At 52.9% G+C, this 27,392-nt stretch overlaps 1 protein-coding gene across 2 annotated transcripts in view; it reads right to left on the bottom strand.

Annotated features, from left to right (window-relative positions):
* Positions 1-26,561, bottom strand: part of PSD2 (pleckstrin and Sec7 domain containing 2) — a 79,884-nt gene extending 53,323 nt beyond the window's left edge. Inside the window, exon 1 of one of the 2 annotated variants that reach the window (XM_066559987.1) lies at positions 26,452-26,561. The gene's annotated coding sequence lies outside the window, so the exon portion shown is untranslated. Of the gene's footprint in view, positions 1-4,745; positions 4,955-26,451 lie in introns of those variants that run through there. The other variant, XM_066559988.1, reaches the window with a different exon arrangement.
* Between the last annotated feature and the right edge of the window lie 831 nt (positions 26,562-27,392).

Below are 27,392 nucleotides of genomic sequence, written 5' to 3'. Positions count from 1 at the left end.
GCACATGGGGGAGGAGAAGCCAGAGAGGAGGCTGAGCTCACAGCATTTTCCCTGGGCTTTTCAGTACAGTTGGTGAACCGTGAGAGGATCAGGCACTGGGGTCTGATGTCAGTTTTCCTGCTTGAGGTTGATCAGGAGAACTCAGAGGTACATCCTCTAACTCCCAGAAAGGGGATATCACTGGGATTTGCTCTCCTAGGTTCTGTCTTTTGAGGGGGAATTCAGTTCTCCATCCCAGGGCCACAGCCAGGCCACAGGGCCAGGGGAGCTCAGCTGCATTGCCTGGGGGAGACAAGGATGGGCAGTCACCATACAAGACACCAAATCCAGCTGTGAGGCCCCAGCCCTGCAAACACTTCATCCCAAAGGTCACAGAGCAGCCCTGTCCCCAGCATGTCCCTGCCACAGCCACAGCACAGGGAAAGCTCCCAGAGACACTGGGGGCCTCTGCAGGGTGGAGGTGTCAGAGCTGGAGGGCAGGAGACACAAAACCAGTGCACAAAGATTTTGCCAGACTGGGGCTTTGGGAGGTTGGAACCAGACCATGTCCCATGCTGTAGAGGAAGGCAGAAAATCCTGGGATCAATCCTGGGCTCATCCTGCTTGGAAGGAAGCATTGGCCCATCCCTGCCCCTGCTGAGGTGTGTGACAGCAGCCACCAATATCAGGGCATCCCACCAGCACCACCTTTGCTGGGAGCCATCCAGCATGTCTCAGAGAAGAAGAGGACATAGCAGAAGATGAGGCAAGGCTGGTGGCACCACAGAGGTGACACCCTGAGCAGCTCCCATGGCACCCCTCAGAGTGGTGCTGGGAAGATCCCTTCAGGAGTGGTCTCCTCTTCTGGGAGAGGAGTGTGAGCACAGCTCCTAGCCAGGACATGGGGACAGTTCAAACAACCTGACAGCAGACAGCCTGAGCCACCTGCCAGCCCTGCCTCTTCCACTGGCCCTGCAAAACCACAGAGCTGAGAAACCATGAGGGGAGTACGTGAGGTGATGAGAAGGAGGAAGAGGAAGGAGTGGAGGAAATGCAGTGGTGGTGAAGAGGTAGGTGACAAACCATGTGCCCAGTGCCAGGCTGAGGCCCAGAGCCCAGAAAAAGCATGGAGAGCACAAGAAGGGGCTTGGGCTCAGCTGCAGAATGTCTGCTGGGGCTGCCTGCAGCTCCTTGCTCCCTCTGGCCCTGCCTGGTGCAAGTGAGGGAGCACTGGGCCTGATCCAGTGATGGGCAGTGTTTGCTCTAGAGGAATCCCCAGTGTCCCCACCTGGGAGCTGAGCAGAGCTGGGTGCTGCCCAGGATCAGGGCTATGGGCTGCAGGGAAGGACCTCCCCAGGCATCTCAGCCACTCCTGGAGCTCCTGCAGGAGCACAAAGGACAGCACTGAGGACAGAGGGAGAGGTGGTTGCTGTCCAGCTTGGACAGTGCCTCTGCCCCTGCCAGTCACCTCCCCAGGGTCACAGGAAACAGGGAGAAGCCCAGAACTGACCCTGTCCCTCTCACACCATAACCCCCACAGGGAAGTACCACGGGCCTCCAGTGCAGAATCCACGCCTGAACCATTCCTATGGCTCCATCCAGCCACTGAGAGCCTGGGTGCACTGGCCCTCCCATGGATCCTGTCCCAGCGCATCCTGGGAAAGGCATTTTCCTGCCAGAAGGGCAAGGAGGATGAATTCACCTCCAGCAAATCTGGCAAAGAGGTGTGTCCACAGCAGAGACTGTCAGACAGCAGAGCAAGCAGCACCCACAGGGGATGTGGCCACTTCCACCAGGAGATCACCCACTCCAGGGACTGCTCACACTCAACCTCCAAGGAATTGCTGTGCCCATAGCCAGCACTTTGCTGGCAGTAGCCACAGCTCCCTCCCAGCCCAGGGAACATCCTCCTGGCAACTGCAGCAACCTGTGAGAGTCAGCAGGGCCACACACAGGTGTCTGTGTGGGAATTGAACAGGGAATTCCATTTCTTTCTGCCAACAAGAACCAGCTCCAGCTTTGTGCAGAACCACAGACACCACGTGGGGCAACTTCAGATTTCAAAGGAGAATTTTCACTCGAGTTGCTTTGACATGGTGGCCTGACCTACCCAGCACTGTGTGCCTCAGGACAGGCACACAGCACACAAACCCATGGCATGGAAGCTTGTGGCACTGCTGGATGGAGGGAACTTCATTGCTGGGAAAACCCATGGAGGAAGAGGACAAAAAGGTGTTGAGTGATGGGATGGAGAGCAGAGAAGTGGGTTGAAGTCCAGGAGAGCAATTCAGGGTATTTCAGCAGGGAGATGAGAGGGGAGCAGCACCAGTGGGGAGAGCAGAAAGCCAAGACACCTGTGAGGGCTTTGTGTGAAGAGCCACCTGATGGGCCACGCAAAGAGGGCAGCCTGAGGTCAGAAAAGCAAGTCCTTGTCTTGGGCAGCTCAGAAACTGGTCTGAAAGTGCTTGAGTCCCTCTTGCCACCCTCTGTGGAGCTCTCATGAGTGGCCTCAGCAAACACACCCAGCTGGTCTCCATGAACTGGAGTTACTGCTCCCCATCACCACCTCCCCGTGCAAGCAGGACACTGAGCAGGCCTGGTGGTCACACAGAGGTTCTTCCTGGCAGAGCTCCTGTGTCCCCTGCCCAACACTGCCATTGTCACCTTGGCAAAGTCATTTAACCATGCCAAGCCTCAGTTTCCCCAGAGAATAATCCAGCCACATCCTAGGGTGGGCTGAAGGTGCTGAGACAGGAAGGAACTCAGTATTAATGCAGAACTACTCACTACTCAGCTTCCAACCTCACACCCCCAAAGGGACCTCCAGGGAAAACTACCCACTTCAGCTCCACTTGTGCCTAACTTTCAGGGGGAAAAGAGGCCCAGAATGAGAACCATCCATTTTGTGAATTAGCCATCTCTCTGACATCCTCTCTGGACTCGGCCACCCACTTCCAGACTTTATCCATTGTTTGCTTGGACTTGCATGGGAAAAATCACATTAAGGAAAATCCAAGTTGAATAACAGACTTTGGAACAGTTGCAATGGACAATTTGACAAGGACATGGGGATTTAACATATTTTTAAAGCAAAAATATCTAATGATAATATGCTCCACTCCTGGCTAAAAAACATTATCTACTGGCATGGGGGGAATTAAAGCCATAATGCCAGCTACTATAATGCAGGCCTGGAACTCCATGCAAATATTATCCTGATCCAAGAGCTACAAAGCTCTGTTTATCCTAGTAATTAATTCTGTCTTATGTTTAGTGATACAATTAGAGAAACACTGCCATTCTGATGGGCTTGCTTCCACCAGTGCCTTTTACTATATTTACATGCCCACAATAGGCTTGGTCTCACAGAAAAGGGTGAAATTGCATTTATGGAGACAATGCCACATGCATTCCCAGAGCATTTTCGAGATGTAAAGTTAGGCTCCAAATTGCACATTTATTGTGCGAGCACACAATGAGCTTAGATTAAATATTGACTAAAGCCAGCCTAACACCCAAAATAATGAAGATGGGCACAATAGTGTGATTTACTCCCAGCCACTAGAGAAATACACATCTGTAACATATAACATGCCCTTCCCACAGATATACTCTTTGTATTCTAGCTAGCCTTAGGCAGGAAAATATCATTCTCATAAATTATGGATTTTCTTTCCCAACTGCCAACACATCCATATTACCAGTTGCAAAGCAAACAAATATAATAATTAAAACAATAATTTTTAAAAAAGCCATTCCCCTGACACAGTGACGAGCAGGTGACTGGCTCCTTGAATCCTCAAAGTTGAGGCAGCAAAATGGAAGATAAACACAGCTAAAAGCAGAGCATCCTTTCCCTTTTGTCCCCCAAGGTGTGGGAGCCAGCAGGGAGGTGTGGGCATGGCAGGTATCCTTTTAGAAAGTACTCCCAGCCCTAGCTGTGCTCAGAAAACTATCTGTCCTTCTCACGCCTTCCTCCTTCCCAGACTTGTGGAAGAAATTCAGGGAGAGGCAGACGTTAATAGAACAATTATGATAATAACCCAGTGCTGAGTGGGGGTAACACACACCCTTCCCAGCAGCTCGACCTCTAAATCCTCTAATACAGCACTGCTTCATTCAAGATTAAAAGAAATTGTAACCCAGCAGAGACAAAAAGACACAGGAGGCAAGGCAGGATCTCACTCGGCAGCAAAGCCCCACTCCAGTCCAGATGCAGTCATATCACTTCAGCTTCTCTGTACCATCTCCATGACAACCATGTAATTTGGATGCAATAACCACTGCCGAATTGATCTTTAAATGTAGCTTTGCTATAAAACATAATACTGAACGTGTCAGGCTCAGGATAAAGAGAGGTAGCCCCCTACCACTGAGGACTGTGATTTAAGAGCCCCTCTTTAATTTTCAGCTTCAATAATTGCGTGTGTGAGTGGATTTTAAAGGCAGGAGCAGCAAACACCATTTGTGTGTGTGTGTACGGCACGCTTTGGGGTAACACTGCCAATGAGACACCACACTGAGAGCTGGAAAAATGTGTCAATGTATATATCCAGAGAATGGGCATCTTCCCACATGCACACACACACACACACACACACACACACACACACACACGTACCAGTCAGTCTCCAGCCTCTGAAGCACACAGCTGATGCATCAAATAATCCTAATAAGAACCAAACCCAGTATAACTAAGCAAAATAGGAGGGGGGATCGATGTACAGCATGACAATGAGAGCCGGGGAGCTCGCATTGGCACTTACCCGAGCAGTGAGCTGGTTTTTTTTGGTCCCTTCACAAATGCAGCTCCCTTTTCTCTTCAACAATCCATGCAAAATAATCTGCAGTCCCACCGATGGAGGAGTGGCCCCGTCCCTCCCCCTCCACCACCTTCCTAGACCTCCCTGTTATTGGCTTCCTTCTCCCTTCTCTCCTGCTCTGCCTCGCTCGCTGGCGATGGTTACACCTCCCAGCCTTCCCCCAAGGTGTCAAGAGACTGCTGGGGATCCAGCAGGCAGGGTGGGAGGGACGGCAGAGGGGGAGGAGGCAGGAGGCACGGTGAATGGAGCAGGGAAAGGATGGAATAAAGCTCCGGCAGAGCCCCTGGCAGGAGCAGACCCGCCGCTGCCTGGGAGGCTCCGCTCGCAGCGCCGGAGCTGCCGTGGGTGTCCCCGGAGTGCTGGGGCTTGTCCCCCCACGGGCACCTGCAGAGCGCTGAGGGATTGCTCTGCTTCCTGCCAGCAGATCCTCACCCTGCGAATTGACACTGGCTTCAAGTTTGGGGTTGAAATCCTGCCAAATGCTCTCAGTGTCTCTAACAACCGATGCACTCCAAACGCAGCCGTGCAGCACTGGGAATGCCTCAAGGACCCACCTTGGTGCACACCCCAGCACTGCAGGTTGGGCTGCTCCGTGCCTCTGGACACTCCCACCTGCTGCAGCTCCATCCCATCCCATCCCATCCCATCCCATCCCATCCCATCCCATCCCATCCCATCCCATCCCATCCCATCCCATCCCATGGATCCCATCCCACCCCATCCCATCCTATCCCATGGATCCCATCCCACCCCATCCCATCCTATCCCATGGATCCCATCCCATCCCATCCCACCCCATCCTATCCCATGGATCCCATCCCATCCCATCCCATCCCATCCCATCCCATCCCATCCCATCCCATCCCATCCCATCCCATGGATCCCATCCCATCCCACCCCATCCTATCCCATGGATCCCATCCCACCCCATCCCATCCTATCCCATGGATCCCATCCCATCCCACCCCATCCTATCCCATGGATCCCATCCCATCCCATCCCATCCCATCCCATCCCATCCCATCCCATGGATCCCATCCCATCCCATCCCACCCCATCCTATCCCATGGATCCCATCCCATCCCATCCCATCCCATCCCATCCCATCCCATCCCATCCCATCCCATGGATCCCATCCCACCCCATCCCATCCCATCCCATGGATCCCATCCCATCCCATCCCATCCCATCCCATCCCATGGAACCCATCCCATCCCATCCCATCCCATCCCATGGATCCCATCCCACCCCATCCCATCCCATCCCATGGATCCCTCCCATCCCAGGTTCTAGCAGCAGTGCTGCCCTGTGCCTGCCAAGCTGCCTCCAGGGCCTCTCCCATCATAGTGGGCTGGAGCTGGTGCTGCTCACCACCACTGACACATCTCCATCCTGACAGCTCTTGCATGCAAAGGCAATGGCTTTGTCCACAGGCTTGCCCAGGAACCTGGCTCACCAGGAGGGCTGGGGATGCAGTGTGGGGTGGAGGGGAACAGGGACGCAAGGCTTTTCCTGCTTTAGGGCCCTTTTGCCAGACTGACAGAGCAGTGGTTTAGGGCAAACCCTGTCCCTTGGCCTTCTGGTGGCTGTAATACAGTGGGGGTTTCTGTGGGTGCACAGGTGAGGGGTGGTGGGTGCTCTCTGGGTCAAGCTGTCCCACTGAAGCACAAGCCAGTGGTCCTTAGCCTGGGCCAGCTACAAGGATCCTTCCCCCAGGGCTGGCACACTCTGTACTGGCATCACTGATGTCTGGGTGGCACACAGGAGCCAGGATGTGCACCCTGACTGCTGCACAGGGATGTGGGCTCACAGCAGCACAGAAGGGTTGGAGGGCACCTGAGAGACCACCTTGCTCCAGCCCAGGCCATGGGCAGGGCCACCTTCCACCAGACCAGGGTGCTCCAAGCCCCATCAAACCTCTGGGTGAGGAAGAAGGGTTTGGTGTCTGCCCCTCCTGATTCCAAGGATAAAACCTCTCCCTAGACCTCTGTCTCTTGGAAAACTCCTTCCAGGGGACACACACTGCTGAATGAGCAGACAAATCCCCGACATCCCAAATTAAAAATACCATTATAACCTACAGCCATATATCCTAACCCTGCAACACAGTCCTCAGGTGAAATAATGTCCTGGAGCAGCTCAGCAGAACATGGCCAGAGAGATCCTTCCAGCAGGGATACCCCAGCACAGCACACAGGGTTGTTTGCCAGAGATAGGATTGGTAATGAACCATGTAATGAGCCACCCTGCAGCTACACTCAGGACTTTTCCAACAAATGCAAGTGTGAGTGAAGGTTACTGTGCTGGAGAGACACAAAAATGGACCTTGTGGCCACAGTCAAGAAGCTGGGCAAATCCAGATGTGGGGCTTTTAACCTCCCACAGGGTCCCTTCATCAAAGAAATTTGATTAACACCATCATAAAAGTCTGTCCTGTTGCTCTTTCTGATCAACTCTAATGTATTTGTAATCAAACAATTATCAGGTTAGGGTACTTTAACAAAAAAAAATTAAAATATAAAAGCACAATCAATATTTATCAGTCTGTTGTGCTGTCCAGTTCTGAAGGCAAGGAACAAAATCCAATTTCTGCTCAGCTGGTCCTAGGAAATGACATTTTGCAGCATGAGAAAATGAGGTTCTAGTTTCTAAGAATATATCCACTGGTGGGTTCCAAATAACTGTGTTATCAATCATTCTGCTCCTGGGAATGAGTGTATCAACAGCTGGATTCAGGGAGAAACCTCCTCTCCTCCCCTTGGCAGGGGAGTGAGCCTGTGCCTGTCATTGATTGGGCATTCCCAACAGCAACAAGGCACAGAGATTTCTCCTGCTACATCTCTGTCAGGTGCCTCCAATATGTCATAATATTTTCTTCCAATTAAGAAAACTCCCAAACTACAGCGATTGTGTGTGTGCTGCTGAACTGTCTGGATTTTTTGCCACCTGTGACATGAGTTCTCTGAGGAAGGAGCATCCTGAGGCAAGGACACCTTCCCTCCACACCAGCATCAGGGGAGCCACCCCTCAAGCCCCCAAACAAGCCAAAGCATCCCCTGTGAGCCTGCCAGGCAGCAGGGAGCTGCAGGCACCACAAGTAAACACTGCCAACACCTGCACCATACAGACCATGGGAATGCTCCAACTAGGCTGAAAGCACAGGGGGACACCTGGGAAAAAGTTATGGTCCTGAGAGGGTTCATGTTCCTGTAGCCCCATGGAATCCACCAAACCTGAGCTCCAAGGCTGGCAGCTCCACACACTCTGCTCCCCCTTTGCTCTGAGTGGAGAAGACAGGACCACCTACCCTGCAGCCCCACAGGCTTTATTGACTTCCTTCACCATTTAAAAAGTGCCCTAACTGTAGCTTAATGCCTTTGCTTTTGAAGTGCTGAATCCCCATTGCAAAGAGTTTTCCAGCCATGCCCTGCTCTTGATGCTAGCTGTGGCACACAAGGGCACTTCTGGGTGCTGCTCAGCCTTCTCAGTTTTTGTTCTGAACCCACTGCTAGTGTTCTTTTGTACCCAGGAATGAGCATGCTTCCATGTCCTCACACAGCTGTTTTTCTCAGGAAATCCCTTGGGTTTTCCAGCTGGGATTCACTAATTTTTAGTACAAGCCACTTTGCTGGAAGCCATAATTAGAAGAAATCTGTGTGAGGGCCTTGCTGCATGCAGGTGGTGCAGACAGGGGGATGGGGAGGGGGATAACAGCCCCTCTGCAGAAAAAGGGCCAGTCCTTGAGAGCCTTTGTCTGCATTTCTCTTACACTTAAGATCAGTTCTTTGTCCTGGGTGATGTCTGTCCTTGGAGATAAGGTTGGAAAGCCCACACCTGGAATTTCTGCATCCAGCTGGGCTCTCACAGGTGTAGGCAGAAGGCAGAGAGCTGCACCAAACACCTCACCCTGAGACAAACTGTCCAACAGCAAAGTAACGCCCAGGTGAAACAACTCCAGTCCTGCACCTGAATGCTGTGTCTGGGGTCACCATTGGCTCTTCCTGCACAGAAAAGCCCAGTGCCTTCAAGAATGTTCCCCTGGGAGTTTTTCTTTCCCCCCAGGCTGTGATCAGTTTCTCTTGTGACCTCCTCTTGGATACAAACTCAAGTGAAACTTGTTTAGGGCTCCATAGGGGTCTGGTTTCCTACTCCACAGTTCATCCCCTGAGCTCCTCAGTAACGTTCTGGCTGCTGGGCCAGGAGTCAGAGCTGAGTACCAGCCTGGCCAGCACAGCCACCAGAGCCCTCTGGCAGTCCCAAGGACAGTGTGCACTCATCTCCTGTGCAGGGATTAGTCATCTCCCTTGCCCACACTAAAGAAATCTCCATGTGCCATGGAGGATTTTGATTCCCTGCCCAGTGTAGGCATTTCTGCCTGGGAAATCCCAGCCTGGAATATAGGAGTCATCATTCCTGGCATTTCAGGTTTTGGCAAAAGGTAAGATTGATGGTGCTGGATGAGCACTCTGCTCACTCTCCATCTTCCTTCATGGGAGCTTTCAAATGAGTCACTGTCCTCCAAAACAGCATCCTTCCTCTGCCCACGAGGGTTTTGAGTGTATGAATTTGCACTTGTCTTCCTGAGAGCCCACTGCTGACACAAAATCAGCTCCCCAAGCAGACCTGACCACTCAGAGCATCTGACTTGTCCTAATTTCAGTAACACTTAGTGTATGAAAACTGTATCCTCAGCGGCTGATGAGAGTGAGCAGGTCCTTGGAGGTCCCACAGGGAGTCTGGTGTTCTTCTGACTCCAAGGGCTCTGCAGCATCTCTCCCATCTTTTATTGTACCCCAGTGCCAGGAGTCTCCCCCTCTCTGCCATCCATCATCTCACCTAAACAAATGCCATCCTATTTTGTTGGCCTGACTTCACAGAATCACAGGATGGACTGGGTTGGGAAGGACCTTAAAGCCCATCCAGTTCCACTCTCTGCCATGGGACAGCTTCCATAACCCAGGAATAACTCAGGTTTCTCTGAGTCCAACCTGGCCTTGGACACTTCCAGGGATGGGGCAGCCACAGCTTCTCTGGGCACACCCTTCCCCAACATCCAGGTCCTGACATACATGAAAACATTCAAGGGAGTTCTTCTAGTCCTAGACATGTACAAACATTTCAATTTACCAGTTGCCATTTAATGTGCTGCCTGGTTACTGCTGGAGCAAGCATCTTTCCATCCCCTCAGTAGGATATGGACCCATCAGGCTGCTCTTCTCCAGAGCTATGAAGCTTTGACTGGACACCTTTTTTACTTTTTTTTAATATCAGAGGAGAGTCTTTACCAGCTTCATCTAAAACCAACATGCAGCATTTATTTTCTCCCTGACATCCATGCATATAAACACACACACATGCACACTCCCTAATAGTCCTTAATGCCACCAAACATAATTTTCATTGACTGCTCTTCCAGATTAGCCTTCCAGGTCTCTGCATTATGTAACAGTTAATTCATTGCTTTTGTTACCAAATCCCTTCTTTTCCTGTTTGGTGTTATTATTTCTGATTTCATCTTCCTTAACAATGATAGATTCTTAGCTAAGAATATCTTCAATGGCTGCAGAACTGTGTGCATGCTGTGGAGGAGACAGCATCTATCAAAGTTTTCTTAAACAACCCTCATTTAGAACACACATTATTTTTTCTTCTTTTTTCCCCCAATCATTTCTTGTTTGTAATTGTTCCCAACTTAGGAAAATTGACCACTCTCAAGTGCCTTGCATACATATTATCAATTTAGGATCACATTCTGCTCAGAACAAATGCAATTAGGGCATTTAAGCAACCATTAATTCTGAGTTCAGTAATCAATTCACCTTTATCTGTCCAACTGATCCAGAATCACACCAAATTCACTGCAATACTTTGGTAACAGAAAATTATCATCTGTCATTTTTGGAAACTGTGGGGCTGCACATTGGCAGCAGCACGAGTCCTTCAGCATCTATCCCTGAGGCTGAAAAGCTGTTCTGGGAACATGGATTTTCTTTCACTTTGTTATGAAGCTCTTTAGGGAAGCTGTTTGTCCATCCCCTCGTTCGATCCAGCACTCTGCAGGGATCCATCTGCTGATCCACCCCAGCCTGAGGGCAAGAGCAACCCTTGCTGGAATATTTGGATCAGTTCTGCCTCCACTTCCAGGCTCCCAGCACAGGAAGGATGTGGAACTGTTGGAGCAAGCCCAGAGAGGGCACCAAGATGATCAAGGGGATGGAGCAGCTCTGCTGTGAGGAAAGACTGAGAGGGTTTGGTTTGTTCAGCCTGGAGAAGAGAAGGTTTTGGGGTGACCTCATTGTGGGCTTCCAGCCCTTGAAGCATCTCCAAGAGAGTTGCAGAGGGATTTTAGAGGGTGTGAGGACTGATTTTGCTGGTGTGAGCAGGTTCTGGAGCACTGACGTGAAGGGGCAGAGAGCAAAGGAAGGAAAATTTGCTGTTACCTGAGACAATCCAAGACAGAGAAAGTGAGGATGCTTCAGCTGTGGGAACAGAGACCCTGGATCTTCCAGGCCAAGGACTGCTCAGCCTGTAGGATGAGGTACAGTGAGCAAGGGCAGCAGAAAACTCAGGCCAAGGTACCAGGGAGCACTGACTCTGATGGGAGGTGCTGCCCATCTGCCCTCACCTTTAAGGATCATTGTCTGTCTGAGTCCAGCCTAGAGGCCAGGCCCTCTGACTGATTTTTGAAAGGCTTGGGATAGGGAAAGGGGGATTAGAAATAATTTTTGAAGTTATAAACCTGATTTCAATTCTATTCATAGAAACACAGGATGGTTTGGGTTGGTAGGGATCTTAAAGCTCTTCTTGTTCCACTCCCTGCCATGGGCAGGGACACCTTCCACTAAACCTGACTGCTCAGAGCCCTGTCCAACCTGGCCTTGAACACTTCCAGGGATGGAGTGTCAACAACTTCTCTATTATCTTTTTAAATTAAAAAAAAAATGTTGATAAACAGACATTTTCAGATGATGGAAAAGGGAATTCAAATGATCTGATGTTCCTTTAAGCTCAGCAGCCAGGTCCTGGCTGGGAGAAATGTGGGACAGAAACACAGGGGCCCTGGGGCTCCCACACCTGGGCTGCAGGGGGACAATTAGCAGTGATGAGGTTTTACATAAGCAGAATCCCAGCACCTTCTTTGCTCTGAGTGTTCCTGAGCTGCCAGAATGGGTTCAATAAGAGGGACATTTTGGGATGTTGATGGAGAGATGACACAGATGCCAATGAGTTACCATTAGCTCTGTGTGCCCTTAGGATATTGCAGCATTTAGTCTTGTGGAAATGACCACTGGAACTGGGACAGGAGCAGGAAGGGCGAGGCTGAAGCTGTTACAGACACCCAACAGCACTAATGGCACTGGAAGGGGCAAAGAGCAAATTATTCAGTGGCTGGGCTGGGAGAACAAACCAAAACTATTTCAGATAAAGCAATTAGATACAGCCCAGTGTTTCACCTCTTTGAGCTGGGGGTCAGGGCAAGATAGTGATCTTCTGTAAGCAGGGAGATGAAAAACAGTTTGACAATTTAGGAAAAAATCAATTTCAGCAAACTATCAGAAGACCATTCACAATGAAGAACTACAACTGCAACTGCTATGACATGATTTCTTTTTCCCCTCTATGGAACTCCAGCAGGAACCTGTGAGCTTGTTGAGCCAACAAAATATATTTCATTTGCAAAAAAAGCACTTAAATTTTTTTTTCATTCATTTCACTTCCAGATATTTTTCTTCTGTTCTAGCTGAGCTGAGTTTCTCTGAGGCACCACCAAGGGAGAGTTTACTACATGGGGACTGGGAAGGAAGCTGAGGTAGGTCTGGAAAGGCTGCATGGGCACATCTGCTGTTGCATCACTGATGCCATCAAGGGCACAGCCACAACCAGGCTTCCTTTCTCCATCCTTCCAGCCATTTACAGCTAATCTCACCAGGGCTCGAGTTTTTCCAGCCTCTGGATCACGGGATAGGTTCCCATGGAGCTGGTGCCCCTGGGGCTGCTCCTCACCATGGCACAGAGGATGGAACTGTGTTTCCAGAGTTTATCCCTCCTCAGCCACAGGCCAGGAGGGACTGAGATGCAGTTAAGTAGTTCCCCAGCCTGCACTACTTTTTAGCTCAATTTCCATTTCCTAAACCACTGCTGACGTCTGTCTAAATAATCATTATCTCCACAACCACACTGAGTTTTAGCTTTGCTGAGCATCTCACAGCAGATTTGGAGCTTTGGAAAGGATGCTGAGCTTAAGAAGCTGCTGCTCTGTGTGTCTGTCCCATCTCACTGGCTGTTTTTGCCAATGCACACACAAACACACACCCTACGTGCATGTGTGCTCTCTTTCATGTGAGCTGCCTAAGTGGGTACTTGCTGTCAGATCTTCCAAGCCACAGCACATTTTTAATCAGTCAGATAATTCAATCATTCATTTCAGACCTGCTCTGCACAGCTGTCATTTGCAAGCATCAAAGCTTCTCTGTCAAAAAAAAACCACACAGGCTGGGGGCTCATTCAGGCATTGGTGTTTCAAAGTGCTGAGGGGGGTGCAAAGAAAAAGAACTAACAGGATGGATTAAATGAATTTATTAGAAATACTTCTGAAGCTACCACCCAACCATCCTCAGCAGACAACAATGGCATGGCACAAGGGCAGCTCAGGCATCTGCAGGATTTGTAAGGTATTTGCAAATCTCACTCTTACACTGCAGAGTGGGGAGAATGGAGGCGGGGGGTGTCACATGAAGCTTCCTGCCTGAGATGCTCAAAGCCACCGAATGGGATTTGGATGTCTGATTCTCATTAAAATTAATGGAAATTGGGTGCCCAGACCTACAGGCAGCTTTCAAAAGCTGAGTCTCCATTTATAATTAATGTTCCCAACAGAATGACTAAATATTTATACAATAGTTCACATTATATGCAAAGTGGGAAAGGTGCCTCTTGGAAGATCAGGGACCCAGAGAAGGAGGATCTGATGGGGTGTCAGGCTTAATCCACGTTGTCTCTTGTTTAAAGCTCTTCTACTTGCAAATCTCCAGCAGCTCCCATTGGATGAGCACCTGGGTGGTAGCTCAGCAACGATGAAGTTCTCAGGCTACAATGCAGCAAATTGAAATGGCAGATTAACAGCTTTCCTGGGTTCTTTTTCTCTCCCTCCCCACAGCTCTGACTTCCTTCATCAACTCACTTCATCTCTGTAAATCCCAATTTCCAGTATGAAAATTGCTCAGTGCTGTTGTAGGAGTGCAGTGGAGCTCAAGCCACGAGCACTGTCCTGGTCAGAGGTGCTGTGGGTGGGAGAAGCCAAAGAGAAGTGATACTGATATGTCACCAGGCATGAGCAGAGCCATGGCTGGATCTGCTCCACTGCATTTGCTCTGGAGGGATGGAGTAATTCAGGGTACAAAGCTGGGGCTTGGACTCTGAGGGTGTTTGGGGAATCTGTGCTCTGGGGTAAAAGCTTGGCACTCCTGCAGGAAAAGTTCAAAGGAAACAAGTCCTGCCCTGGTTTGTCTGTCCCTGGAGGAAACCCTTCTTCAGCTGGACCATCTCTAAATCTGCCCCAGCTGATCCACTGAGAGGGTGTCCATGGGAGCTTGGGCTTCATGCACCAGCAGCCTCAGGTCTCCACTCAGAAGAGCTCCTGGGCTGGGCTCAAGACAAACACTCAGGGTGGGCTTGATGATCACAGTGTTTTACAGAGCCTTAATCAAGGAGATTCAACTCCTCCAACCTTTGAAAATCAGTCTTTTAACTTCATTCTTCCTTCCTTTTCTATTCTCATCTAAAGCCACCAGATGGAGAAAATCTGCTGACTCAGGGAATATGGAGACAGCTCCAGTCTGCTCCCCTCTTGGGCACCTCTGGGTTTGTCAAGCCCTGACAAATGAACTGAGAGCTCACATCTGTGGGTCTCCAGCTTCTAGGGTGTGAGCTGTAGCTCCAGCTTCACTGAAATGACACAAAGCTCAGCCAAAGGACAAGTGATGTGCTCTGTGTCCATGGACAAACACCCTCTGCTACAAAGGGTTTACTCCCACTCTTTAGCCTCTGGTCAGCTGGCTCTCCTCTGCTACCCTGGAAATCAGCAGTAGCTCATGTTGCCTGTCCACATGACCTGGGGTGTCCTACACAGGTCTTTCTCTGGTTCTCCTGGCCCTCCTGACCATATCTCACAGCACAACATGGGCTCTGTTTGGTGTCAAGGCTGGTCTAGCACAGCTACACAAAGCTGTCTCATGGGATCACAGAACATGCTGAATTGGAAGGGACCCACAAGGATCATCCAGTCCAGCTCCTGGCCTGCACAGACACCCCAGCAATCCCCCCTGTGCCTGGGAGTGTTGTCCAAACACTCCTGGAACTCTGGCAGCCCTGGGGCTGGGACCATTCCCTGGGGAGCCTGGTCAGTGCCTTATCTCCTCTGGGGGAAGAACCTTTCTCTGATATCCAACGTGACTCTCCCAGTGCAGCCCCAGCCATTCCCTTGGGTTCTGTCACTGTCCTTGGTGCTGCCCCTCTGCTTCCCCTCATGAGGAAACTGCAGGCTGCCTTCAGGGCTCCCCTCAGCCTCTTCTGCTCCAGGCTGAAGAAGCCAAATGCCCTCAGCAGTCACCACAGCATGGAGGTGACCATGAGCTGCAGCCACATCCCCTGAGCCCCACAGCCCATGGGGCAGGGCAAAGGGGAGGCAAAGGCACATTTCTCAATGAAACCATGGCCAGTCTGTGTGGCATGTCACATTCACTGCTCCATGGTTTGCTCCCTAGTGAAACAGTCAGCTTGGCAAGGCAAAAATAAATGCAAATTCAAGGCTTAGAGCTGTTGTCCCCAGATAAGAAGCCAGGAGTGCATCAAGGACACATAAAGAGCAAAACAGCTTAATTTTCCCAGTGAATACCTGTCTGCTTATTTTTTAATTAAACAACAGCTGGGTGTAGACTTGTGAGACAGCAGAGGGATCCCAAGACAGAGGAGATAGGTAATCTACACATGTGAGGATGTAAACCCTTCCTAGCACAGAGAGTGTGGCAGCTGAGCCTGGCAGAATCTGCTCCATCACTGAACCCTTCACTGCAACAAGCTTCTGCAAAGGCTCCCTCATTTTTTGAGCATTTAAACCCAGAAGCAATTACATCCTCTGAATCACAGCCAATACCTCATCCTTTCAAGCAGACAGGGGTCATGGGCAGGCATTTTAGGAGCAGGTTGGAGAAACCTCTGCTGGCACTGGCCTACAAAAGCACTGGCCCCATCTTTGGGCATGGACATGGACTAGGCCACCTCTGAAAGTTCCTGCCAGTCCCCTGCAGGTCTGTCACTTGTTGATAGATGTGCAGGTAAAAGTCTGAAGGTCTGTATTTTCTTATCACACAGACTCAGGAAGAGATTTCCCCATCCAGAGATGCCTCAGGCCTTGGCCATGGAGGGAGGGCTGAGAACCCTGGCAGAACCTTGGCCTTGCTCCCAGAGCCAAGCCTGCATCCCTGTGGCACAAGAGAGGTTACAGAGAAAAGACTGGGACCAAAGGCTCAAACTGCTCAGCCCAGTAATGCCTCAGACGCCAAACCAATGGTCCAACCACCATCCTGAGCCACAGACAGGAATCACAGAATTACAGAAGGGTTTATGTTGGAGGGACCTTAAAGATCAGCCAGTCCAACCCCTGCCATGGGCAGGGACACCTTCCACTATCCAGGGTACTCCAAGCCCTGTCCAGCCTGGCCTTGGGCACTGCCAGGGATCCAGGGGCAGCCCCAGCTGCTCTGGGCACCCTGTGCCAGGGCCTGCCCACCCTCCCAGGGAACAATTCCTGATTCCCAATATCCCATCCAGCCCTGCCCTCTGGCAGTGGGAGCCATTCCCTGTGTCCTGTCCCTCCATCCCTTGTCCCCAGTCCCTCTCCAGCTCTCCTGGAGCCCCTTTAGGCTCTGAGCTCTCCCTGGAGCCTTCTCCTCTCCAGGTGAGCACCCCCAGCTCTCCCAGCCTGGAGCCCCCATGCTGGGAACAGAGCTGTGCTCCCAGGGAGAGCTGTGCAGGCTGCTGCTCTCTCAGACTGCCCTAGATTGGAGTGGGTAAGCTCCTTTCTGAAGGAAGATAATTGCTCTATTTAAAACTAAGTGGTTCAAGGAGAAAAACACAGGTAAGAGGGCCTGATGCTGTGAGCCTGGGGTGGGAAACAGGAGAGTGCAGGGCAGAGCAGCTGCACAGCTGCATTGCTGGATGGTGAAAGTGATGCATGAAAAGCAGCAGTCAGGCTGTCACTGTGTCCCCAGCCCAGCCAAACTGATGCTGCTGGAGAGAGCAGAGACCAAGCTGGCAGAAGTTGGTGTCCCTACTAGGAGTCCTGAGCTGCAAGGCTGAACATCCTTAAAATACAGAAGGGAAAAGTCTCAGATGGAACCAAGATCTTCTTCTCTTTACACCTGTCCCTTCTCCATCTGCAAGTTCAGGTTTTGTGGCCATAAAGGAGGTTCCCAGAACACTCTGGCTCAGCCCTGTAGGCCAGGTCTGAGAACCAGCATTGAGCTGATTCCTCAGGTTTAGCTTTTATATTTTCAGATTCTGTGCTGCTTTAGTGTGTGGGTCTGGGCTTCGTATGAGGGGATGGTGAGCTCTGTGCACAGAGCAGGGAGACAAAACAATTCCTGCTCCAGCTGGGGACCAAGGACAAATGATCCAAATCTCAGCCCCAAGAGCACAAACACCGTGGGCTGGAGAAAACCAAGAAGGATGGGATTTCATGGGCTAAAGCTGTAACTGGACAATTGGCTCCAATATGCAAATGGACCATAACTTATAAAAGCGAGAGACCCTGTGACCAGTCAACTATTTTTCGTGGCCCTTTTGGGTTGTGCTGCCCAAGGTGGATCCACTGAGGCCTCTTAATAAATCCCTACTTTATTCTTAAGCTCCATCTAGTCCCTGCTCTAGGTCAGCCTTCATAAGGCATCAGAGCAGCCTAGCCACACAGAGGGACAGCCCCACCATGGGGACAGCCCCACCATGGGGACAGCCCGACCATGGGGACAGCCCCACTATGGGGACAGCCCCCAAAATGGGGATAGCCCCACCATGGGGACAGCCCCACCATGGGGACACCCCCACCATGGGGACAGCCCGACCATGGGGACAGCCCCACTATGGGGACAGCCCCCAAAATGGGGACACCCCCACCATGGGGACAGCCCGACCATGGGGACAGCACCACTATGGGGACAGCCCCTACAATGGGGACAGCCCCACCATGGGGACAGCCCCACCATGGGGACAGCCCCACAATGGGGACAGCCCTCAAAATGGGGACAGCCCCACCATGGGGACAGCCCCACCATGGGGACAGCCCCCACTATAGGGACAGCCCCCAAAATGGGGGACACCCCCACCATGGGGACAGCCCGACCATGGGGACAGCCCCACTATGGGGACAGCCCCACCATGGGGACAGCTCCCACAATGGGGACAACCCCACAATGGGGACAGCCCCACAATGAGGACAGCTCCCACCATGGGGACAGCCTCACAATGGGGACAGCCCCACAATGGGGACAGCCCCACAATGGGGACAGCTCCCCTGGAAGCTGCTCCAGGGAAAGCAGTGGCTGCTTTGGCAAACCATCTCCCAGAGCAAAGGCCAGCAAAGAGGAGCAGACAACAACAGAGCCATTAATAAGGGCAAGCCTGGCATGTCCCTGGACCCCCTCTCCACTGTGATCAGAGGTTTCAACAGGCAAGCACAGAAGAGGCCTCTTCAGCAGAGTTTTGTCTTTGCTGCTTAAAATTCCATGGCTCCCCTTTCCAAGTGGGAAGGAGAGAAACAGTTTTTGTACTTTCACTGCCCACCCCCCTGGTCCCCATTTGTATGGAGGAAGCTCTGGCTTGAACCTGGCAGGCTCTGGGCTGCATGGGAAGGACACCAAGAGGCTTGAAGGATGTGTCAGCTGACTCCTAGGGCCAGCACTGGGCTGGTAGGGACAGGTCCTGTCTGAAGGTCACTTGGAGGGAGGTCAGAGAGACACATTTGATGTTCAGCACATTCTTTGCACCAGGATCAGCCTGGGAACAGCTCCCAGCTTCCCCCAGGTGGGCGTCCCTGCTGCTTCTCCCCTCCTCTCTGCACAGGGCAGAGCCATGCTGCTGGCAGGTCTGCTGCTCATCCATCCACACACGAAGAAAATGTGCACTGGGTGAGCACAGCCATGGCTTGCCTTCAGGCAGCATCTCAAGACAATGACGTCAAACCCATTTTTGGGGGACCCTGTGACCTGGAAACAACAGTGGAAGCACTCAGCTGGCCCCTCATACAGGACCTGAATATTATTTGTGCAAAATGTTGCTTTCAAGCCAAGGCTGGCTGCCCTGTCTCGTCTGAGAGCCATTTGCTGTCATGTCTGGTCAGAGTTAAGGTTACTGAGAACGTTCATGACACATTTTCCCTCACAGACAGCCAAGGCCCCTCTTCTGCACAAGAACCCAGAAGAAGCAGAAGGATGCAATAAATGGCCTGCAATGCTTTGTTCCCCTTAAAATAGTTTTGCAGCTGAGAATGCACAGCTGTAACTTAGCACGAGTGTCTGGAGAAGAGAAGCCCTCAGGCCTTGCCTGGGTCACCTCCCATCACGTCTGTGGCTCCCTGCAGCCACTGCTTCCAGCTGCCAACCTCAGCTGGCCAAGCTGCAGAGCCAGAATCGAGGAACCACAGAAGGGTTTGGGTTGGAATGGACCTTAAGGGTCCATTCCATGGGCAGGGAAATCTTCCACTATCCCAGGGTGCTCCAAGCCCCTTCCAACCTGGCCTTGAACACTTCCAGGGATGGGGCAGCCACAGCTTCTCTGGACAGCCTGTGCCAGGGCCTCCCCACCCTCACAGGAGAGAATTTCTTCCTAATATCTAATCTAAACCTACTCTATCAGTTTGAAGCCTTTCCCCCTGTCCTGTCACTGCAGGCCCTTGCCCAAAGTCCCTCTCCAGCTCTCTGGCAGCCACTGCAGGTACTGAGAGGCCACAGCAAGGTCACACCGAAACCTTCCCTTCTCCAGGCTGAGCAATCCCAATTCTCTCAGCCTTTCCTCCTACAGGAGGTGTTTCTCTCCTATGAGACACAAGGGACTCTGCTGCCAAGCCACCCCTTCCCTCCCTGTGTCCTGCAGCCCCTCTCTCACAGCAGCTCATCCTGTGAGCCTTATCCTGGCCACACTCAGCCCTTTGTCTCTCAGGATGGGCTCAGAACTCTCCAAAGCCAACCAAGCGGGTCCATCCCCTCATTAACTCACAGGGCCTGTCTCCCTTGATTAGATTGTGCTGACTCTGCTTGCACATCACACTTGCTGCTCTAGATGCAGGGACACTGGGGCATTTCCAGCTGGGACACAGACAAAAGGAGGAGATAGCAGAGCCTTGGTTACCACCAGAGCAATTCAGGACAAATAATTAGAGGCTTTCATGGCTAATTGGATCTGTACTGTCAATCCAGGACAGGAGATGCCTTAACCCACACTGCCTGCCTGAGATTGCTAAGCAGGCCAGAAATAAACTGCAGCACTGGTCCAAACCTCATCAGCCTTCAGCTTCCATCCTGTGTGCTCCCTGCCAGCCCTGCTACAGCCCAGCCTGTCCAACAGGGCTCTCCAGCTCCCCTGCCCTTTTCCACAGCCCCCAGCCATGCCAGGACACCTGGAGTCCCCCTGGGCCAGCTGAGAGGCCTCTGACACACTGACCTCAGTGTCTCATGGCTGGCTTGAACAAGAAGCTGCAGTTTTCGAACTGAAGTCGAAGGGTGAGTGAAGAAGAGGTTGGGAGGAGGCAGAGACAGAGATCAGGGCTAGCAGGGACTGGCAGCCCAAGGTGTTTTTCCAAGAAAGGCTTGGGAGTTGGCAGTTCCCAGACTTAAACCTGCCTCTTTGCAGCTGCAGGACAAGGCTCCATTGCCATTTCCTGAGAGAGAGCTCAGTCCTCTCCTTCTCTGCCCAAACCTCCCTTCCAGATCCTGGGAGTGCTGGTGCTTGAAGATATGATGTAAAAACAAGAACAAACACCTTCCCATGACTGCCAGGCACCCAGACCCTTCCCCCTGAGCACCTGATGATCTTCAGGGAGCCTGGGTGCCTGAGCTCATGCCCTGTGTGCAAGGCTGGAGGCTGTGCAAGGAAACACAGCAGAGAGAAATGGCTTGTGCTGCTTGGGACCACGACCTGCACAGCTTCTGCCACTGCCAGGGGAAAGCCTGGCACGGGACACGTAGGAAGGCAAAGTCACAAAAAGGACAGGGCCAGGCAAAAATAGAATAACCTACTTGAAAGTAGGACAACATCCCCAAAGAGCAGGACATCTGGTCACTGCAGCAGGAGCAGCAAATGCAGAGCAGGCAGCTTGGCCACGCACATCTCCCCTGATGGAGACAGCCAGTGCAGATGTGTGGTGTGCCCAGGCAAACAGCTGGAATGTGCAGTCCCAAGCAAAGCAGAGCAGCTCTCAGTGTCTCTGAGATGACTTCTAGACTTGCTGCTGCCAGTCAGTCAGTCTGTCTGTCCTGCCCAGAGCAGTGTCCCACCCCCAGGAGCCTGTGGGATGTGTGCCCAAACCAGCAGCTGATCCCTTCTATCCCATTGGCTAAACACAGGGTTCTGCAAGAAATGATCACCAAAAAGAAAAAACAGAAGGAGATTCCCCACGTGCCAGACCACTGACATGCCAAACATGTTTAATGCTCCCTGCTCCAAGGCCATCCCTCCCCTGGCTCCAGCCCACCCTCCTCTGCTGCACTCCCTGGCCCCAGCACCTTCCCCCAGCCAGGCTGACAGCCCCAGCAGAGCCCAGCTCAGAAAGGACAAGGTTAAGGAGTGAATAAATTCATCACTGAGCCTGTATTAGCACCTTCACAAGCTCCACAGCCTCAGGCTGCAGCTAGGCCAGGCAGGATGGGTGTTTTGGAAGGAAATAACAAAGTGCAGATGGGGGCTCATCAAAGGAGCCCCAGTGCTCCTTGCAGAGAGGAGTTAACACCACATCGCTGCTCCTGGGCCAGTTTCCTACCCAGCCTTGGCAGGACAGGCAGTTTTCTTGGCTTAGGACCCTGTGCTGGAACGGAAACTCAGAGATCAGGTCTCAGGACACCATTCAAAGCCCTGCTCCTTGTTCCTGCCCTCAAAGGAGGCACTAGGAAACCATCCAGGTCCCTTTCCAGAAAGCTTTAAGCCTCTCCTCTCCAGATGGAGGTCTCCCTGCCAGGTGTGTAAACTCAGACTTGCCAAAAGCAGCCTTGAGGTGAGGAGTGACCCCAGCATCCCCCTCAGCTCAGGTGAGTGTTTCTGGACTAACCTGATGGCTGAGCCCACCCTGAGACAAGCCAGAGAGATCATTTTGCCGGGATCCCCATGTCAGACCCCTTTAAATCTGTCCCCCACAATGACCTTTTGGAGTTGAGGAGCTCAGCCCCTCACTCTGAGCTGGGAGGGTCTGCACACCAGCCTGGAACAGAGCTGAGAGGTGAAGAAAGGTTCCTCTGGTCTCTGCTAGGGCTGCTACAGCGGCTTTCAGAGAGGAAAAGGCTTTTGGGGTAGGAGGAGGGATCAGGCAGAGCAGGTTGAGGCAGCAGGGAGGCAGGAGGATGATCTGCCTTGCCCTGTGCTGGGGCAGGGTCACAGCCCTTCCCCAGGAGGAGCAGTGTGGGACAGGGAGAGCTGGGGCTGGATGAAGCCCAGGGGTGACACAAAACACAGGAAGAGACCAAAACCTCCAGGCCAGGGCTGCCTGGGTCCCATTTTTGGGGTCAGGGTTGATGCCTTTGGGCTCCCAGCAGTGAAGCTCAGTTTTTCAGCAGCAGGGTGCAGGCACAGCTGGCTCTGAGCTCCCTGCAGGGGCACAGCCTGGCTGTTCACAGCCACTCACCACCTCAGCCAGCCCAGGAAACATCCCAGAACCTCCCTCACACTTCATCAGTAACCCTTTTCCTGCCACACCGCTGCCAGCTGCTCCAGGAAGAAAGAAGCAAAAGCCTTTCCTGTGGGACAATGAATTTTTAACTCAGATTGTCTTTCATCCCGTGCAAAGGCATTTCAACTGAGGAATCACCTCAAAGCCACAGAGAAGAACTTAATTCTGATGTGACCAACATTTTCCCTTTCATTAAAAAAGATATTTCAGAAAAGCAACCTCATTGATCAAACATTGTAATTCCCAGCCTGCCCTCTATCTCCCCCGAGGTAAATCTGCAAAGGTGGCAGCAGATCAGCTCCACTCTGATCCAAAATACCCACAGTGGGCTTGAGGCTGAGGACACCCCATGGCACCAGAAGGCTGCTCCTCACAGCAAGAGCTTCCCATCCCACAGACACAGCAGCCCATGCCTGCAAACCTGCCAAGACTCTGCTGATTTTACTGCCCAGAAAGGCCTGACACCTTCCCTAATTGCTGTTCCTCAGACCAAGATGGCCTGCAAGGCAGCTTCAGTGGGGCTGTCCACATCACAGCTTTCTGTTTCTGCTTCTCAGCCTTCCCTCTACCCCAGGGCACTACAGCAAACACACATCTGAACAAGGGAATCCCACAACAGGGATGCTGCTCCCTCCCCTGGCTCATGTTTTACACACCCCTGGTTGAAGGGTGTCTCTGAAAGCTGAGCCTGCTCCCTCACACAGAAAGCTGGAGACACACTGGACAAGGAAGCAGCTGGCCAGGAACCTGAGTGCAGAAATATCCTTGCAGCAAACTCTCTGTCAGGCCTCAAATCCTCCAAAACCCCTTCCCTGAGCAGCCTGAGAGGAATTGCAGCTTTGAGATAGCGTGAGACCACTTGAGCACAAACTTAATCCTGCAGTGCTCCATCCTGGAGGCTCTCAGGGAAGAGCAGCCTCCTTCAGCTCAGCTCCTGTCACTTCTCCCAGCAGCACCTGTGAGAGGATGCTGTTCCCTGGGGTGAGCCTCAGGCACTGCTGGGCTCAAAGAGAGGGGGCATGGAGTGCCTTGAGCAGACTGTCCTGCACCCTGCTGCTGGTCCAGGGCATGGCACTGCCTGAGGAGCATCCCCATCCCTCCTGTACTGGGGTAACAGAGCCCCAGGGGCACCCCCATCCCTCCTGTACTGGGGTAACCCAGCCCCAGGAGCACCTCCATCCCTCCTGTACTGGGGTAACCCAGCCCCAGGAGCACCCCCATCCCTCCTGTACTGAGGTAACCCAGCCCAGGGGCACCCCCATCCCTCCTGTACTGGGGTAACCCAGCCCCAGGAGCACCCCCATCCCTCCTGTACTGAGGTAACACAGCCCAGGGGCACCCCCATCCCTCCTGTACTGGGGTAACAGAGCCCAGGAGCACCCCCATCCCTCCTGTACTGGGGTAACACAGCCCAGGAGCACCCTCATCCCTCCTGCACGGGGGTAACTCACAGTACACAGGATACTCTAAAAACTCACAATTTCCTTTTTTTTTTTTTTTAATTTATTTTTTACGGTTAACTGAAACCAATGTAATTTGCATCAACTGAAATATTTCATTTGCATTTCGACTTTTCCAGAAAGAAATACTCTTTGTAAGTGACTTGCACTAAAAATGTCAATTTAGGGATGGGTCCCTGGACAGCACTTTAGGAAGGACTTGGGATGCAGGAGCACCCCCATCCCTCCTGCACCACCCCTACTGCACGGGGGTAACACACAGTACACAGGGTACTCTAAAAACTCAGCATTTCTTTTTGTTTTTTCTTAATTTATCTTTTTAAACTTATTTTTATGGTTAACTGGAGCCAATGTAGTTCACATCAGCTGAAATATTTCATTTGCATTTCTACTTTTCCAGAAAGAAATACTCTTTGCAAGTGACTTGCACTGAAAATGTCAATTCAGTGATTGGTCCCTGGACAGCATTTTCCACCTGGCTCTGCAGGGAGGATTTGGGATGCAGGAGCACCCCCATTCCTCCAGCATGGGGATAACACAGCCCCAGGAGCACCCCATCACTCCAGCATGAGGGTAACACACAGTACACAGGGTACTCTAAAATCTCACCATTTCCTTTTTTTAATTTTTTTTTATGATTAACTGGAACCAGTGTATTTCACATCAGCTGAAATATTTCATTTGCATTTCTACTTTTCCAGAATGAAATACTCTTTGCAAGTTACTTGCACTGAAAATGTCAGTGTAAGGATGGGTCCCTGGACAGCACTTTCCACCTGGCTCTGCAGGGAGGACTTGGAATGCAGGAGCACCCCCATCCCTCCAGCATGAGGGTAACACAGCCCCAAGAGCACCCCCATCCCTTTTGCCCGGGCTGAGCACCCACATCCTTCCTGCAGGGGGGTAACAGAGAGCCCCAGGAACACCCCCATTCCTCCTGCATGGGCTGAGCACTCCCATCGCTCCTGCCCGGGGGTAACACAGCTCCGGGGCACCTCCTTCCCTTTGGTACAGGGTGTAAGGATAACACAGCCTGGGGGCACGCCATTGTTTCGGCACGTGGGACAACACAGCCCCAGGAGCACCCTCCTCTCTCTGGCACAGCCCGGGGACACCCCCATCCCTCCGAGGACAGCACAGCCCCGGGAGCAGCCCCTTCTCTCCATCCCCGGGGGCACCTCCATGGCCCCTGGACAGAGAATAACACAGGGATAGCACGGGGGGGCACCCATAACCCTGTGGCACGGGGGGGACACAGCCCGGGGACACCCCCATTCCTGGAACACGGGGATAACACAGCCCGGAGACACCCCGGTCCCTCCAACCCAGGGATAACACATCCTAGGGACACCCCGATCCCTCCAACCCAGGGATAACACATCCCAGGGACATCCCCATGCCTCGAGCACGGGGATAACACAGCCCAGGGACACCCCGATCTCTCCAACCCAGGGATAACACAGCCCAGGGACACCCCTATTCCTCCAACCCAGGGATAACACAGCCCAGGGACACCCCTATTCCTCCAACCCAGGGATAACACAGCCCAGGGACACCCCTATTCCTCCAACCCAGCGATAACACAGCCCAGGGACACCCCTATTCCTCCAACCCAGCGATAACACAGCCCAGGGACACCCCGATCCCTCCAACCCAGGGATAACACATCCCAGGGACATCCCCATGCCTCGAGCACGGGGATAACACAGCCCGGGACACCCCGATCTCTCCAACCCAGGGATAACACAGCCCGGGGACACCCCGATCTCTCCAACCCAGGGATAACACAGCCCAGGGACACCTCGATCTCTCCAGCCCAGGGATAACACAGCCCAGGGACACCCCGATCCCTCCGGCAGCGGGATAACACATCCCGGGGACATCCCCATGCCTCGAGCACGGGGATAACACAGCCCAGGGCACCCCCATCCCTCCAGAGATAACACAATCCAGGGGCACCTCTATGCCGCCGGCATGAGGATAACGCAGCTTGGAGGCGCCTCAGTCGCTCCAGCACGGGGATAACACAACCCCACGGGCATCCCCATCCCTCCGGCATGAGGGACAACACAGCCCGGCTAGCTCTCCGCCACTAGTGTGCCATAACCCCGGCAGCACCTCCATCTATCCATCCATCCATCCCCCCGGCACGGAAACCGGGAGCTGAACCGCCCTCCCGACCCCGCCGCTCCCGCCGAGGCGGAGATGCTGCTCCAGCCGGGAGGCACACGCTCACTCCCTCTCTCCCTCCCTCACCCCGTACCTGCTCGCCGTGCCCGGCTCCCCGGGCGGGTGCGGGGACGAGGCCCCCGGGACGCGGCCATGGGGGGAGCGGCACCGAACCGGGACCGAACCGGCACCGAACCGGGACCGGGAGCGGCGCCGGCACCGGGCCCGCCGCGCTGCAGCGCCCGCCGCGCCCGCGGGGGGGCGACAGAGGGCACGGCCGGCCCCTGCTGCCCCCTGGCGGCCGCGCCGCGCACGGACAGGGCCCTCCCGGAGGAGAGAGAACCCCGCTCGTGTGGGGTGAGAACAGCGGGAGAACCCCGATTCTGTGGGGTGAGAACAGGAGAGAGAACCCCGCTTGTGTGGGGTGAGAACAGAGAGAGAACCCCGCTTGTGTGGGGTGAGAACAGCGGGAGAACCCCGATTCTGTGGGGTGAGAACAGAGAGAGAACCCCGATTCTGTGGGGTGAGAACAGGGGGAGAACCCCGCTTGTGTGGGGTGAGAACAGCGGGAGAACCCCGATTCTGTGGGGTGAGAACAGAGAGAGAACCCCGCTTGTGTGGGGTGAGAACAGGGGGAGAACCCCGCTCGTGTGGGGTGAGAACAGAGAGAGAACCCCGCTTGTGTGGGGTGAGAACAGCGGGAGAACCCCGATTCTGTGGGGTGAGAACAGGAGAGAGAACCCCGCTTGTGTGGGGTGAGAACAGCGGGAGAACCCCGCTTGTGTGGGGTGAGAACAGCGGGAGAACCCCGATTCTGTGGGCTGGGAACAGGAGAGAGAACCCCGATTCTGTGGGGTGAGAACAGGGAGAGAACCCCGATTCTGTGGGGTGAGAACAGCGGGAGAACCCCGCTTGTGTGGGGTGAGAACAGGGGGAGAATCCCGATTCTGTGGGGTGAGAACAGGGGGAGAACCCCGCTTGTGTGGGGTGAGAACAGGAGAGAGAACCCCGATTCTGTGGGGTGAGAACAGGGAG

Source organism: Molothrus aeneus, chromosome 15, assembly GCF_037042795.1.
Source record: "Molothrus aeneus isolate 106 chromosome 15, BPBGC_Maene_1.0, whole genome shotgun sequence".
NCBI classification, from domain to species: domain Eukaryota; kingdom Metazoa; phylum Chordata; class Aves; order Passeriformes; family Icteridae; genus Molothrus; species Molothrus aeneus.
Note: the sequence above shows the minus strand (reverse complement) of the source record. Positions and strands in the feature narration are given on the sequence as shown.